Below are 12,448 nucleotides of genomic sequence, written 5' to 3' on the forward strand. Positions count from 1 at the left end.
ACATGATTGGTCGTCGTGTGCAACAAAGGGATCCTCCTGAACAGAACCTGGCCCAAATGGAAGCTGCTTTAAACGAGGAATGGCATAGACTGCCTGGATCAGGAGGCTGACAGGTGTTATGAGGAGGAGAGTGCTGGCTGTCATACAGTCACACTCGGTATTGACCTTGAATTGTGTAAGACAGGCAAAATGACATTTTGAATGTTCACATTCTCCAATTAATTCAACATTAAACATTCCAGGGCCATACTTGTACAGACATGGTTTTGTAAGTATACTCTCCCAAAAAAGAAACGCATATAGGAATTTCAACTGTAATTTTATGTTTATTTTGAAACATCTTGTAGGCTTTATGAGTCAAAGAAATATAGCGAAATTGCACACTGGGAATGCAGACTTATCCGTCTTTGGCACCAACTCGAGGAAGGTCAGTTTGAGTGTCACATGGAGACGTGTGGTGGCGCTGAAGTCAATACCTCGTGTGACCACCGTGGGCATCCAGAACTGCACGGTATCGCCTCGGCATCGAACGAATAAGTCTCAGAATCTCGTGTTGCCCAATCGCAGCCCACTCTACCTGTAGTGCCTGTGCGAGTTGCCTAAGTGTCTGGGGCTGAGGGTTACGGCGTCGCTCCCGTCTGTCCAGGGCATCCCACAGATGTTCGATCGGGTTTAAGTCCGGTGATCTTGAGGGCCAGGGGAGTACATTGATGTTGTGGTTCTGGAGGAAGTCTCTAGTGTGACGTGCTGTGTGGGGCCTGGCATTTTCCTGTTGAAACAACTCCCTCTGGCGATCAATGATTGGAAGGAGGTGTGGGCGTAGGATTTCGTCACAGTAACGTTGAGCTGTCAGGTTGCCCTGGATCATCACCAAATCACTTCTCCTATGGCAGGTGATCGCTCCCCACATCATAACACTTTCCCGGCCGAATTTATCCACCTGGGGAACGCAAGCGTCGGCGAAACGTTCACGTCGACGTCTGTACACCCGCATTCTTCCATTGCGTCGTTCCAACAGAAATCGTGATTCATCACTGAACCAGATTCTACGCCAATTCGGTAGGTTCCAGGCCTGAACGTTGGTGCACCATTGAACTCGATGTCGACGATGTTGTTGTCGAAGCACAGGGTCAAAATAAGGTCTTCAGGCACGTAAACCAGCCTCTCTCAACCTGTTCCTGACGGTCTGTGCAGAAAGCCTTCTCAATCCAGGTATTTGTCGAGCGGTACTGGTCGCCGTAGCTGTTCGATGACGCAGGTGATGTACCCGGATGTAGCGATCCTGCGCCGCAGTGGTCGCTCGAGGTCGCCCACTACGAAGGGGCATCTGCTACCGCATTCTGCCGGCGATATCTCTCCCAGAGCCGTGAAATGGTGCTTTGGTGAACATTCATCCGTCGGGCAACTGCACGTTGAGACTGGCCAGCTTCAAGTAAACCAATGGCGATATGACGGTTGGCTTCACTTAGACGTGGCATTTTGCGTTCGTCAACAATATTCCAAATACAGTGAATAATCGACAGAGAGCGATCAACCTTTTATACCCATCATTGAGACTATCTGATCCCCAACTTTCACGTGCATTGTTGAATTGTGTTTTCTGTGACACTACACGCCGAAATTGAAAATCATGCTGTTAAATACGGGTATTTTACGGATGGTGCGTTTTGTTGTGATGTTTCACAACATAAACACCATAGGACTCATAAACAGAGCAAATCCTTTTGTAAAATAAATCACGTTTTAATTCATTGATATACGTAAATTATGGAACTTATTGGACGTATCGTGCTAGGTGGCGGCCTGTGACAAATATTCTTTATGGAAATGTTTTCTTATTAAACATCGTGTCCGAACATGAAGATCGAGGCGACGAAAGCCGAGATGTCACTTGACTTTCATAACATGATCGCACGAAGAGATGGAAATAGTAACTTGGATGTACGTTTGGCAACTTTTATGAAAACTGTTGATTTTATTCATTAGTTTATTCAATTTTAATGATTTCCTCGAAACGTCCATACTTTGCTCTTTGACAATTTTTAAGTAGACTCGTTGTCAATCATTTGGAAAGACTTCCGCCCAATCCCCACCCACCACCAACCATATTACCTGACTATACAATATATCTTTTTCCTCACCACTAAACTTTAGGGGGTATACGGGCGGAAGTCTAATGTGCCGGTGTTGAATGGGTTAAAATTGAACAAATAAATTGGTGGTATACCGGTATACCGGTACGACATAAACGTATCGCGATACGTGATTGTTACAATTTCGCATTGCGGTTTACCGGTATACCGGTTATACCGTGTAGCCAGAGTCTTTCAATACATTTGTAAAACTTGGGATACTGTTTAAAGTAAGTGTTTTTCTGTTCGTATGTGAATTTTGATAACAGGTTAAAACATGCATGTTGCCCATACACCTGATATTAAAATTCACTTTCCTTTTTCACAATGGTGGTTTGTCGTTTTGTAATATTAGTGACTTCGACTTGGCATCGTTTCTTTTGCCCGTTAGTTTATGTTACTACCTGGAATTAAACCTAGCCATACTGCTTTTGTTTTGTCAATATTTATTATCAAACGTGGCATCTTGTAAAAGAAGAACAAACTTTTCATAGCTTCGTTAAGGGAGGCTTTAGAACGGTCCAGGAATAATTCAGTGTCGCCTGCATATTGACCTATAACATGCTCGATGTCGTTCCCCACAATTCCTTATATTTTGTGGTTGTCTCTGATCAATATTCCTCGTATATCTGTCTGAATGATTTCATAAATTGGAAAACCATATTTTCACAATATAGACAATCCACTAGAGACACGAAACTCTTAGATTTTCAATATACGTTTTTGTACAGAACCATTTACACAAAACGAGAACTGTAAAACTGAAACTGATAGATAATGACCCATGTATATTATGTGGTTCAGTAACTTAGGATATTTACCATGCACAATCAACAAAATGTCCTGGGCAGATTTTAACAATTGTGTTACTCAAGTTCTTGATAAAACGTCGAAATGTCAAACCATGATTTTCTACTCTGTTATAGTGGTAACCATTTACTCAACCACATGATATTATTGGCAAAGCGCCACATTTTTGTAATGAATACAAAAGGACAAAAACCTAGCTTCACAATTTACAAAACAATATTAAAACGTTTATGAAAATGAGAAATTTATCGATAAAGAAAACGACAATATGAAATATTTTTACAGAAAATGGAATGTTCTAGATGCATTCCTGTAATTCAGGTTTTAGTCTTTCACATTCTCTGTATTACTAATTAGCATTTCAATTGCTTAATCCATATTCCCAATACGATATACATTATACTGTCTGCTTTTTCATATGTAATTTGTACTATTTGGCTCTACCCATGTATGATGTTCAACTCTAACCAAGTAAAATGAATAAATCAAAAAAAACTTTTAAAAAGAAAGAAAACGATAATCATCCAAAACTGTCTTCCGCAGGAGATATTCCTTGTGTGAGATCAGACGATTCCTCCTAGGAGATACCTTTTTTGACAGTAGATTTTGTACAATGCCTGACAATGCCATGACGTCATGAACGTGATGACGCCACAATGCTATGACATCGCTGCACTGCAGGTATAATGGTAGTAATGTTCAGAGATGTACATTTATCATCCAAAGCTGTGCTCCGCAGGAGATATTCCTTGTGTGAGATCAGACGATATCTCCTAGGAGATATCGTTTTGACAGTAGATTTTGTACAATGCCCTGACAATGCTATGACGTCAGTAACTTCACGACGTCACAATGTTATGACATCGCTGCAATGCAAATCTAATGGCAGTACTGTGTTCAGAGATGTACATTTTTCATTGAAAACTAATGAAGAGTGATTTTTGATGATAAATAGAATCTCACCCTCGTGTTTTCTGATATCAAATATATCAACACTCGTTGATAAAAGTAAAAATATCCTCGGCAAGCCTCGGATATTTGTTCCTTTATCAACTCGTGGTGATATATTTGATATCAAAACACACTCGGGTGAGATTCTCTATTTATCATTGAAAACTATTGAAGAGTGATTTTTTTCGATGATAAATAAACTCTCAACCTCGTGTCTACTGATATCAATTATATCAACACTCGATGATAAAAGTAAAGCCTTGGATATTTGTAACTTTATCAACTCGTGTTGATATAACTGATATCAGTAGACACTAGACACTTGGGAGAGATTCTCTATATATAAGTGTGCATGGTAAAAAATGAATATTAACTAACATTAAATGCTTGGCAAATTGACAGTTCTACTAGTTTGATTCATTTTTTTTCAAACAGCAATTTCGCTGATTGATAACTGATTCCTTCTATACAAGTTTTCGCTCAACCTAAATGAGAGGAAACAGTTTATCAGATCTCGGTTTCACATTTCTAAACATTTGAAGAAGTAAAATGGAAATCTGACTGACTGTGAGGCGTCATCCCGACATGACATGAAAACAAGCCTGATTATTGCAATGTTGTATTATGTAAATGACTTCTGGGTGCTCAACACCATAAACCTAGCCATAATGCATCACATGACGAAACAAATATCCAGCCATTAAGTATGAGGTGAAATAACAATAAATCAATTTTCTTCTACAAAATGGTTTGTAACTTAACTTCCTACTATCTAACCAGTCTCATACCTTCTTGTGTATCAGATTCAAACCAATACAACCTTAGCAATCGCAAAAACATTCAAAATATTAACTGCAGAAGAAGTAATTACGATCACTCGTTTTTACCCGATACTATTAAACTATGGAACAAATTACCTCAACATTTCATTCATTCAGAGTCCTTGGCGAGTTTTTAGAAGACTATTGAGGACTGAAAATCCACCTCGTATATGTTTTGATCTCAGCCGTGGAAATTGTTTTGTTCAAATTGTCCATTCCCGCCTGCGACTCGGCTGCAGTGACCTCAATGCTCACAAACATGAAAGATACATTTCAGAGAGTCCGATATGCTCATGTGGACTAGCAAATGAAGATAATTTTCATTTTTGTCCAGTATATACTGAAACTCGAAATAACATGTACTTTTACCAAAACGGATACACATTAGATTCAGTATTATTCGGAAATGCTCATGTAACTGCACCTATTAATATGCAGATTCTTGAATCTGTTCTTTCGTATATTGCAAAATCAGGCAGATCTGACGCCCTTTTTTTCGGGATAAAATGATTGTTTACTTTTAAGTCATTATGTCGACATACTTTATTTCTTAATTATGTACATCTTATACATGACTAAACTATGTAATCATTATTTGACTTTGTAAGGGAGAGGTGTTCACATAAGTTTTTAGCTTGTTCACCGATCTCTTTTCTATTTTGTTTGAATAAAAATATGTTTAAACCACACCATAAACCAGTAAAAAGAGATGCGACGCACTTTCGGCTGTCGTCACAACATCACTCTTATAACAAACGAGTAGGCCGGTCCTTCCTAAGAGGACATAACGTAACATTCTCTTTGCGTAAATGGTACATTTGGCAAGTACATGTGTTGGCAAGGTGAAGGACGGCGGAATGACCTCAGCATTAAACTGGTAGGAAACGTGCGGTTTCGTTTGAGTGTGAGTGAGTTTGGTTTTACGCCGCTTTTAGCAATATTCCAGTAATATCACAGCGGGGGACACCAGAAATGGGCTTCACACATTGTACCCAAGTGGGGAATCGAATCCGGGTCTTCGGCGTGACGAGCAAACACTTTAACCACTAGGCTACCCCACCGCCCCTGGTTTCGTTTGACTTGAATCGCGAGACAACCACCACCACCACAGAACTACAATTTCAGTTACATCCCAGTGTGTTAGCTTTAGGTAGGCGGGAAGGTCAAAGTGGAGAAGCGCTCAGATGTTTACAACTTTGATGAATCCCATGAACATTGGTATTCTGCTGACAAACCAGGAAAGGTAATAAGGAACCAGAATTCGAACCCATGGCCACTTGTTTCTAGTCCACCCAAGGATGCAACTCTTCAGTAGGCACCTTAGATAACTAGGCCACCAGTGTCTTTGATAACACTGAAACATGATACTGAATAACAGGTATAAAATAATCAGTATTATTACAGTCCTTGCCTTTGAAATGGATGACATCAGCCATATTTTGACGAGAGATATATTTTTGTAAATCCTCAGTTGTCAGTGAGTTTAGTTTTACGCCATATTCAGCAATATTCAAGCTATGTGGCGGCGGTCTGTATATAATCGAGTCTGAACCAGACAATCCAGTAATCAACAGCATGAGCATCGATCTACGAAATTGGGATACGATTGCATATGTCAACCAAGCCAGCGAGCCTGACCACCCGATCACGTTAGTCGCCTCTTACGACAAGCATGGATTACTGAAGACCAATTCTACCCCGGATCTTCACGGGTCTCCTCAGTTGTGAGTTCATAAAGGCCCCTATGGTAACTACAGTTATATCGAACTCAAAGGGGCCATTAATTTTACTTCACTGTAACCGTAGTTCGTTATACGCATTTCGACTGAAACATGCAGGAAACCACAATAACGCTTCGTTATATCCGTCTGTTCGCTACAAACACAGTTTACTGGTATTATTTTCTGGATGTTTCCTGAGACCAGGTACCAAAGGATGCTTAATACGTCCATGCTTCTGGCCCAATAGTATCGAAAAAATAAACAGTCAAACACAAGCAATATGACCAACAATTATACGAAACCACTTTCCAGAGGTGTTCATGGATTACAATATCACAATCATTGTTTAAAAATAACTTAGTAATTCTCGGATTGGCGTTTTTCGTCAGACAATATGTTGAATTCACAAAACACTATTTGACGTTCAATTACCATGCATTTTCAATCATTCGAACCAACAAACCGTTACATGATATCGTTTGTTATTTCTTAAATTTCTACAACAATTTCCTGCAATAAAGGTTTGGCACGTAATTATTATTGAATGATAACACACCTCCGCCAGGCTGCATTCCATACTGGAAACAACAGATGGCATGCAATTACGCGACTGGTGATCGAAAAGAAAGTCACAGGAAAAAAAGTCAAGGAAAAAAGTCACAATTTTGCCTAGGAAAAAAGTCACCTAACAAAAGTCACAATAACCAATTTTATGAAATTCATTACGTAATGTTGCTAATATCATCATGATCATAAATCCTGCATTTATAATTAAACAATAAATTCAAGCACTCAGAGATCAATCCAAATTCTTTGTTTCTTTTCAAACCGCCTTTGTTGCTCTTAATAAAATCCATGATGGAAACGTGAAAGGTAAAGATGTGTCTAGTGTCCAATTTCTTATTTGGTCTAGACGTTGTAATAGACACCATATGCATTGATAAATAGACATTGCCTGTGAAATTACCGTTACCAGGTATCTCCCTTTGCGAATATTTACAAAATTGTAAGTTTCTGTACATCATATATTTACAAATTTGTAAATGTCTTGTAAATCTCAATTTTACAAGACATTTACAAGCATTACCCGGACTGTCAGAAGGACTGTGCTCCCGGTGGAGAACCTGGGCACTCCTCTGATCTGCGCTCAGAGATCAGGAGGTACCAAACCATGGGCACCGTGAACAATGGGGAATCTGACGACTGTCTACTTGGGATGCAAGCGAGACATTTCAAAAGGCGAGGTCCGCATATTTAGCATGCTCTTCCTGAATCTTCCCAATGACGTTGCTGTCAAAAGGGACAAAAAATTCAATGATGTAAATAGATTGATTAGCTTTATCAAGAAGGACAAGATCAGGTTTGTTGGCTGGAATTATTCTCTGGCTGTATATGGGTCTATTCCACAGAAGTTTAAAAGCATCATTTTCCATGTTCAGGGTCGTACCATGGATAGACCTCGGAGTCAAATCCACAGGCATGGCGAAGAGGATAGTAGAAACAACGAGCCATGCCATCATGTCTTTTACGTTATGCTGTTTGTGCCAAAGAAGGTCATCCACTGCCAAGGTGTTGGACAGTCTCTGTAAATTCATTGCACAATCGACATTTCATGCAAATATGTTCCTTTAGAATCACATTTTGGCGATTGCAAGTGGGAAGTGACTGGGTTTGGGCAGCAAAAAGAAAGTCTTCAGTTTCACATTTAAGACCAGCCGACTTCCTCCAGGCGAAGGAGTCGGTTGGATTACTGTTCTGTTCCACACACTGCATGTACACACGATGCAATAGTTTTTCAGAAAGCTTCTCCACAAATGACCGACACTGGGCAGACTTGGTGAAAGACTTCACCTGGTTTACTCCAATCGTTGTACCATCCAGCAGTACATCGCCATCAACCTTGGCACGCTTAAAATAGCTGTGGAATTCCTTGCTTTCATCATGAGTCTTGCCATGCATCACCAGGGTGAGTGAGTAAAAATGCATCGTCACATCGGCAATATTTCAGCCTTATCATGACGAGAGAACCTTATACAGCAATAAAAAAGTATAAAATATATTTAAAGGTTATTAAATCCTGTCGCCAAAGGACAGTGCAGCAACTAGTACATCACAGTTTATTTAAAACTAGTTAGGGAGCATGTGAAACCGAAACATCAGTCTCATTAACCTATTCAGACAATGACGTACTTTTTCAGCTGATCCGAGTTTTCTCGTGTGACAGAGAAAATAAACATCACAAACAACTATGGTTACACTGACTTCCAATTTGGTATTTACAAATGAATTCAAATGAGGTGTAGGCAGCATGACCTTTACTAAAACGTCACAGACTGCCCCTGTTTGATGAGGTCGTAAAATGATTCACAATGCATCTGGCTCACTGGTTACACCTTTTATGTGTTCTATGCGCTTATTCAATGTAGTTCTGTAACGCACAATTTGATTCACATAATATCAATTCCGTACCAGACCGCCAAACCTTTCTAGCGGCAGAGCCTCGTTTTGAGATTTCCACGATTTCCAGGTTTCCGTTTGTCAGAGCTCGCTGTACGACAGAGCACGCTGCACGACGTGTTTGCAAGGATTAGAAGGAGCGAAGTGTTGCAATATACAAGAGCTTAGATGTATCAAATAATCCTGATTAATATTTATGTATCCAGTTATATGAATTGGTCTCAAAATTATGGACTGGCTATTGCACTAAGTTGCGCAATAGGACGGAACCCAGCCAGTAGGAAACGAGACTGTTGTGTAATCAATGTTTTGACTTGAAAATAGTAAACTGTTAAGTGACAGCACAATATAAAAATAGGCTATAGATCGCCAACAACTGAAGGTAGATCATCATACTAAGGACCATGGGTACTTACAGTGCCTTTGCTACCTGCATGGACCCTAGCTGGACTTACACAATCCTATCAGCTGCTGTCGAATGTTTTGGGACTTGCATCACCAGAGGATCATCCGATAAATAAATATGTGCAAAAGTACACAATAAAATTCTATCACGAAGAGCCTCCACATTAATCAAACCCCGACCTCCAGAATTGATTGGCATATATAAACGGTTAAGAGAGGAACGAGGGTGGTGGGCTCTGTTATCAGACATGATCCTTCTGGTCAGGCGGTCAAGTCTCTGGATGTCTTGTTTTGTCCAATCAACTACTGCAAATGAATAGGAAAGGACTGGCACAGTAAAGGTGATTTATACTCGACCCGAAGATGAATTCCATTTTATATCTTTGTGCCCAACTTTTAAGTTACTACGAATAAAATATCTAGGCGAACATTATTGTCCTAATCATATCAGTTATACTATTTTTGCTGATCTCTTGGCAACATAAAAAGAGAGCAATTTTGTCTGATCTTGCATAGCATGTACATCACGCATTGAAACTAAGAAATTCTATTGCATGATTATTCTACCAACATACTGATTGTAAATATCCATTTTTCAACTGACGAAAAAGCGAACAGCTTAACTTTAGAAATATTTTATTTTGTAATGTATTATTCGCATGAGGGAATAGTATTCCTGAAACCAAGATAAGATGTCTTTTATATTGTACCGGGACTGCACGTATCTGAGCGTAAAACGGATTTTAATTACGGATTTGGCTATTTTGACAGGTAACATTTGGCTTGAATTTAAGTCCAGGGCTTAAAAACGAAAAATCTACCAGAACGATAAAAGTATAAAGAATATTCAAAGTTTAATAAACAAATACATTCTCTCTCGAATGAGAACGTGTTGGCCTATTGGACTCGATTTCCAGTGGAATAGCACAGCCACGTTGGAGAAAAAAGTTACACAACTTCCTCTGTCGCACAGGAACGTGGCCAACACAGCGTGTTTCTCATCAGGGTTAAGATAATCGCAAAATGTCTCCTATTTTAGGTGTCCAATCTGTTTTGTAAATATGAAATCCCCCCACAGCACATGGGTGTAATACTGATTGAAACTTTCCATGTAAACACCCCTGCACCACCCCAACCCGCACCTCCCTGTGGATCCGCCTATGATCAGGTTATGGAGATCACTCCATTTTCCTAATCTAATTTACGTCCATGGGCATGAAAACGTTATTTTATCCGTTATTAACCCCTCTTTAAAAACGTGCAGTCCTAGGTTCTTTTCAAACAGCAAACGCTTTCAAAGCACGAGTATGCTTGTGATATATCTATGTGGCATTTTTAAACAACTTGCAAGCCAACGGTATATCTATATGTAACTATACAGTGTCATGCTTGCTAAATTCTGCTTAACCAAATATTGCTCAGTTCAGGAGTGAGTTGATATTAAGATATAGTATTGGAAACTGTAACTGTATTTAATAAAAATTGTAATGGCGAATGTTATTCCAAATGGCTCATGTATCATGTTTTATTCAAACACGACTGATTTATTATTTTCTTAGTCAATTTGTTCGACAATTAAAAATAATCTTTGTATGTGCGAATGGTGAGTAAATGGTTTCTCTTGATACATAAAACTATACAACTGCATCTATCCAATTATCTTAAGGTTTCAGGCATCAATACTAAATATAAAAACATTTGTTGAATTTTGACTTCTTGTAATATATCTCCTTCCATTGGGCAATTCCCCACTCAAAGTAGAACATTTCCCCAGACTCTATTTTTCATAAGAGTGGGTGAGTTTAGATTTACGCCGCTTTAAGCAATATTCCAGCAATATCACGGCGGGAGAAATGGGCTTCACACATTGTACCCATGTGGAGAATCAAACCCGGGTCTTCGGCGTGACGAGCGAACGCTTTAACCACTAGGCTACGCCCCCGCCCTCAATTCATAAGAAGTGTCGGAATGTGTTTTCTGACATTTACCACTCACTATATGGGGATATTGGAAGTCTGAATATGGTAAGGATATGTGGACTGACTGACTGAAAATGGTTTTACGCCGCTTTTAGCAATATTCCAGCAATGTCACGGTGGGGGACACCAGAAATGGGCTTCACACATTGTACCCATGTGGGGATTCGAACCAGGGCTCCCTCCCAAAAGTGAACGTGCAGTCTGCATATGGGTCCAGGAAGACAGATAGAAAAATCAGACGGCCGAAATCGATTTTTTTACGTTTGTTTTGATTTACCTAACAACTGCAATCGTACAGTTTTATGGTGGCGGTCTGTAAATAACCGAGTCTGGGCCAGACAGTCCAGTGATTGACATCTTGAGATCGATCTAAGCAACTGGAATACGATGACATGTGTCAGCCAAGTCAGCCACTGTGACCACCTGATCTGGTTATGGGTTGCCAAAGATCTGTCACTGGTACCTTTTGTTTATGCTTGATTTCAATCCGTATGTAATGAGTCACCAACATGTATTATAAAAATAAAGTAACAAACAACAATTTGAACAACAAAAATTTATTTAGAAAAGAACAACAATGACAAATGAAAAGAGACTCGTTGATTTTGTTAATTTATTTGCTTATATGCCCCTAAAAAGAAATGTGACATCTCGGAGTATTACAAAATGTCACTTTAAAAGGTCGTTTTTGTTGGAGGTGAAGACTCTTTTCACCAGACGGATGAAACGGGACAGCAAGGCTCTCAGGAAGGATTGGGGTGGGAGGGGTTGTGTGTCGGCCTCACTGCCCAGATCTATCTCCACAAAGTCAGTGTCAGCCACAATAACTTGGCCGGTGATGTTGACAGAAATAGATTGTTGATTTGAGGGTTATTATCAAACACAACCAGAAATCAATTGGCGCGATGTATATATGTTTATGAAACGGCCGAAAATTACAAGTAAGAAAAACTTAAAAAATATGAAGGGATTTTGCCACCAGTCTCAAAATGTGACAAATAAATGTCACTAGAGTTTGGAGACCAGGTTCAATGACAATATCATGAATATGTCACAAGGACCTTACAAATTACGAATTACTGAACTCGCAAAATGCAGAAGGATCACACAACAACGATATGAACTTCAGAAACGAGTTTATTGTAGTATTCTCTGAACTGAAAAATCTTGTA

This window comes from Haliotis rubra, unplaced genomic scaffold (genome assembly GCF_003918875.1).
Source record: "Haliotis rubra isolate DU_JTF1 unplaced genomic scaffold, ASM391887v1 Scf398, whole genome shotgun sequence".
In the NCBI taxonomy this organism is placed as follows: Eukaryota; Metazoa; Mollusca; class Gastropoda; order Lepetellida; family Haliotidae; genus Haliotis; species Haliotis rubra.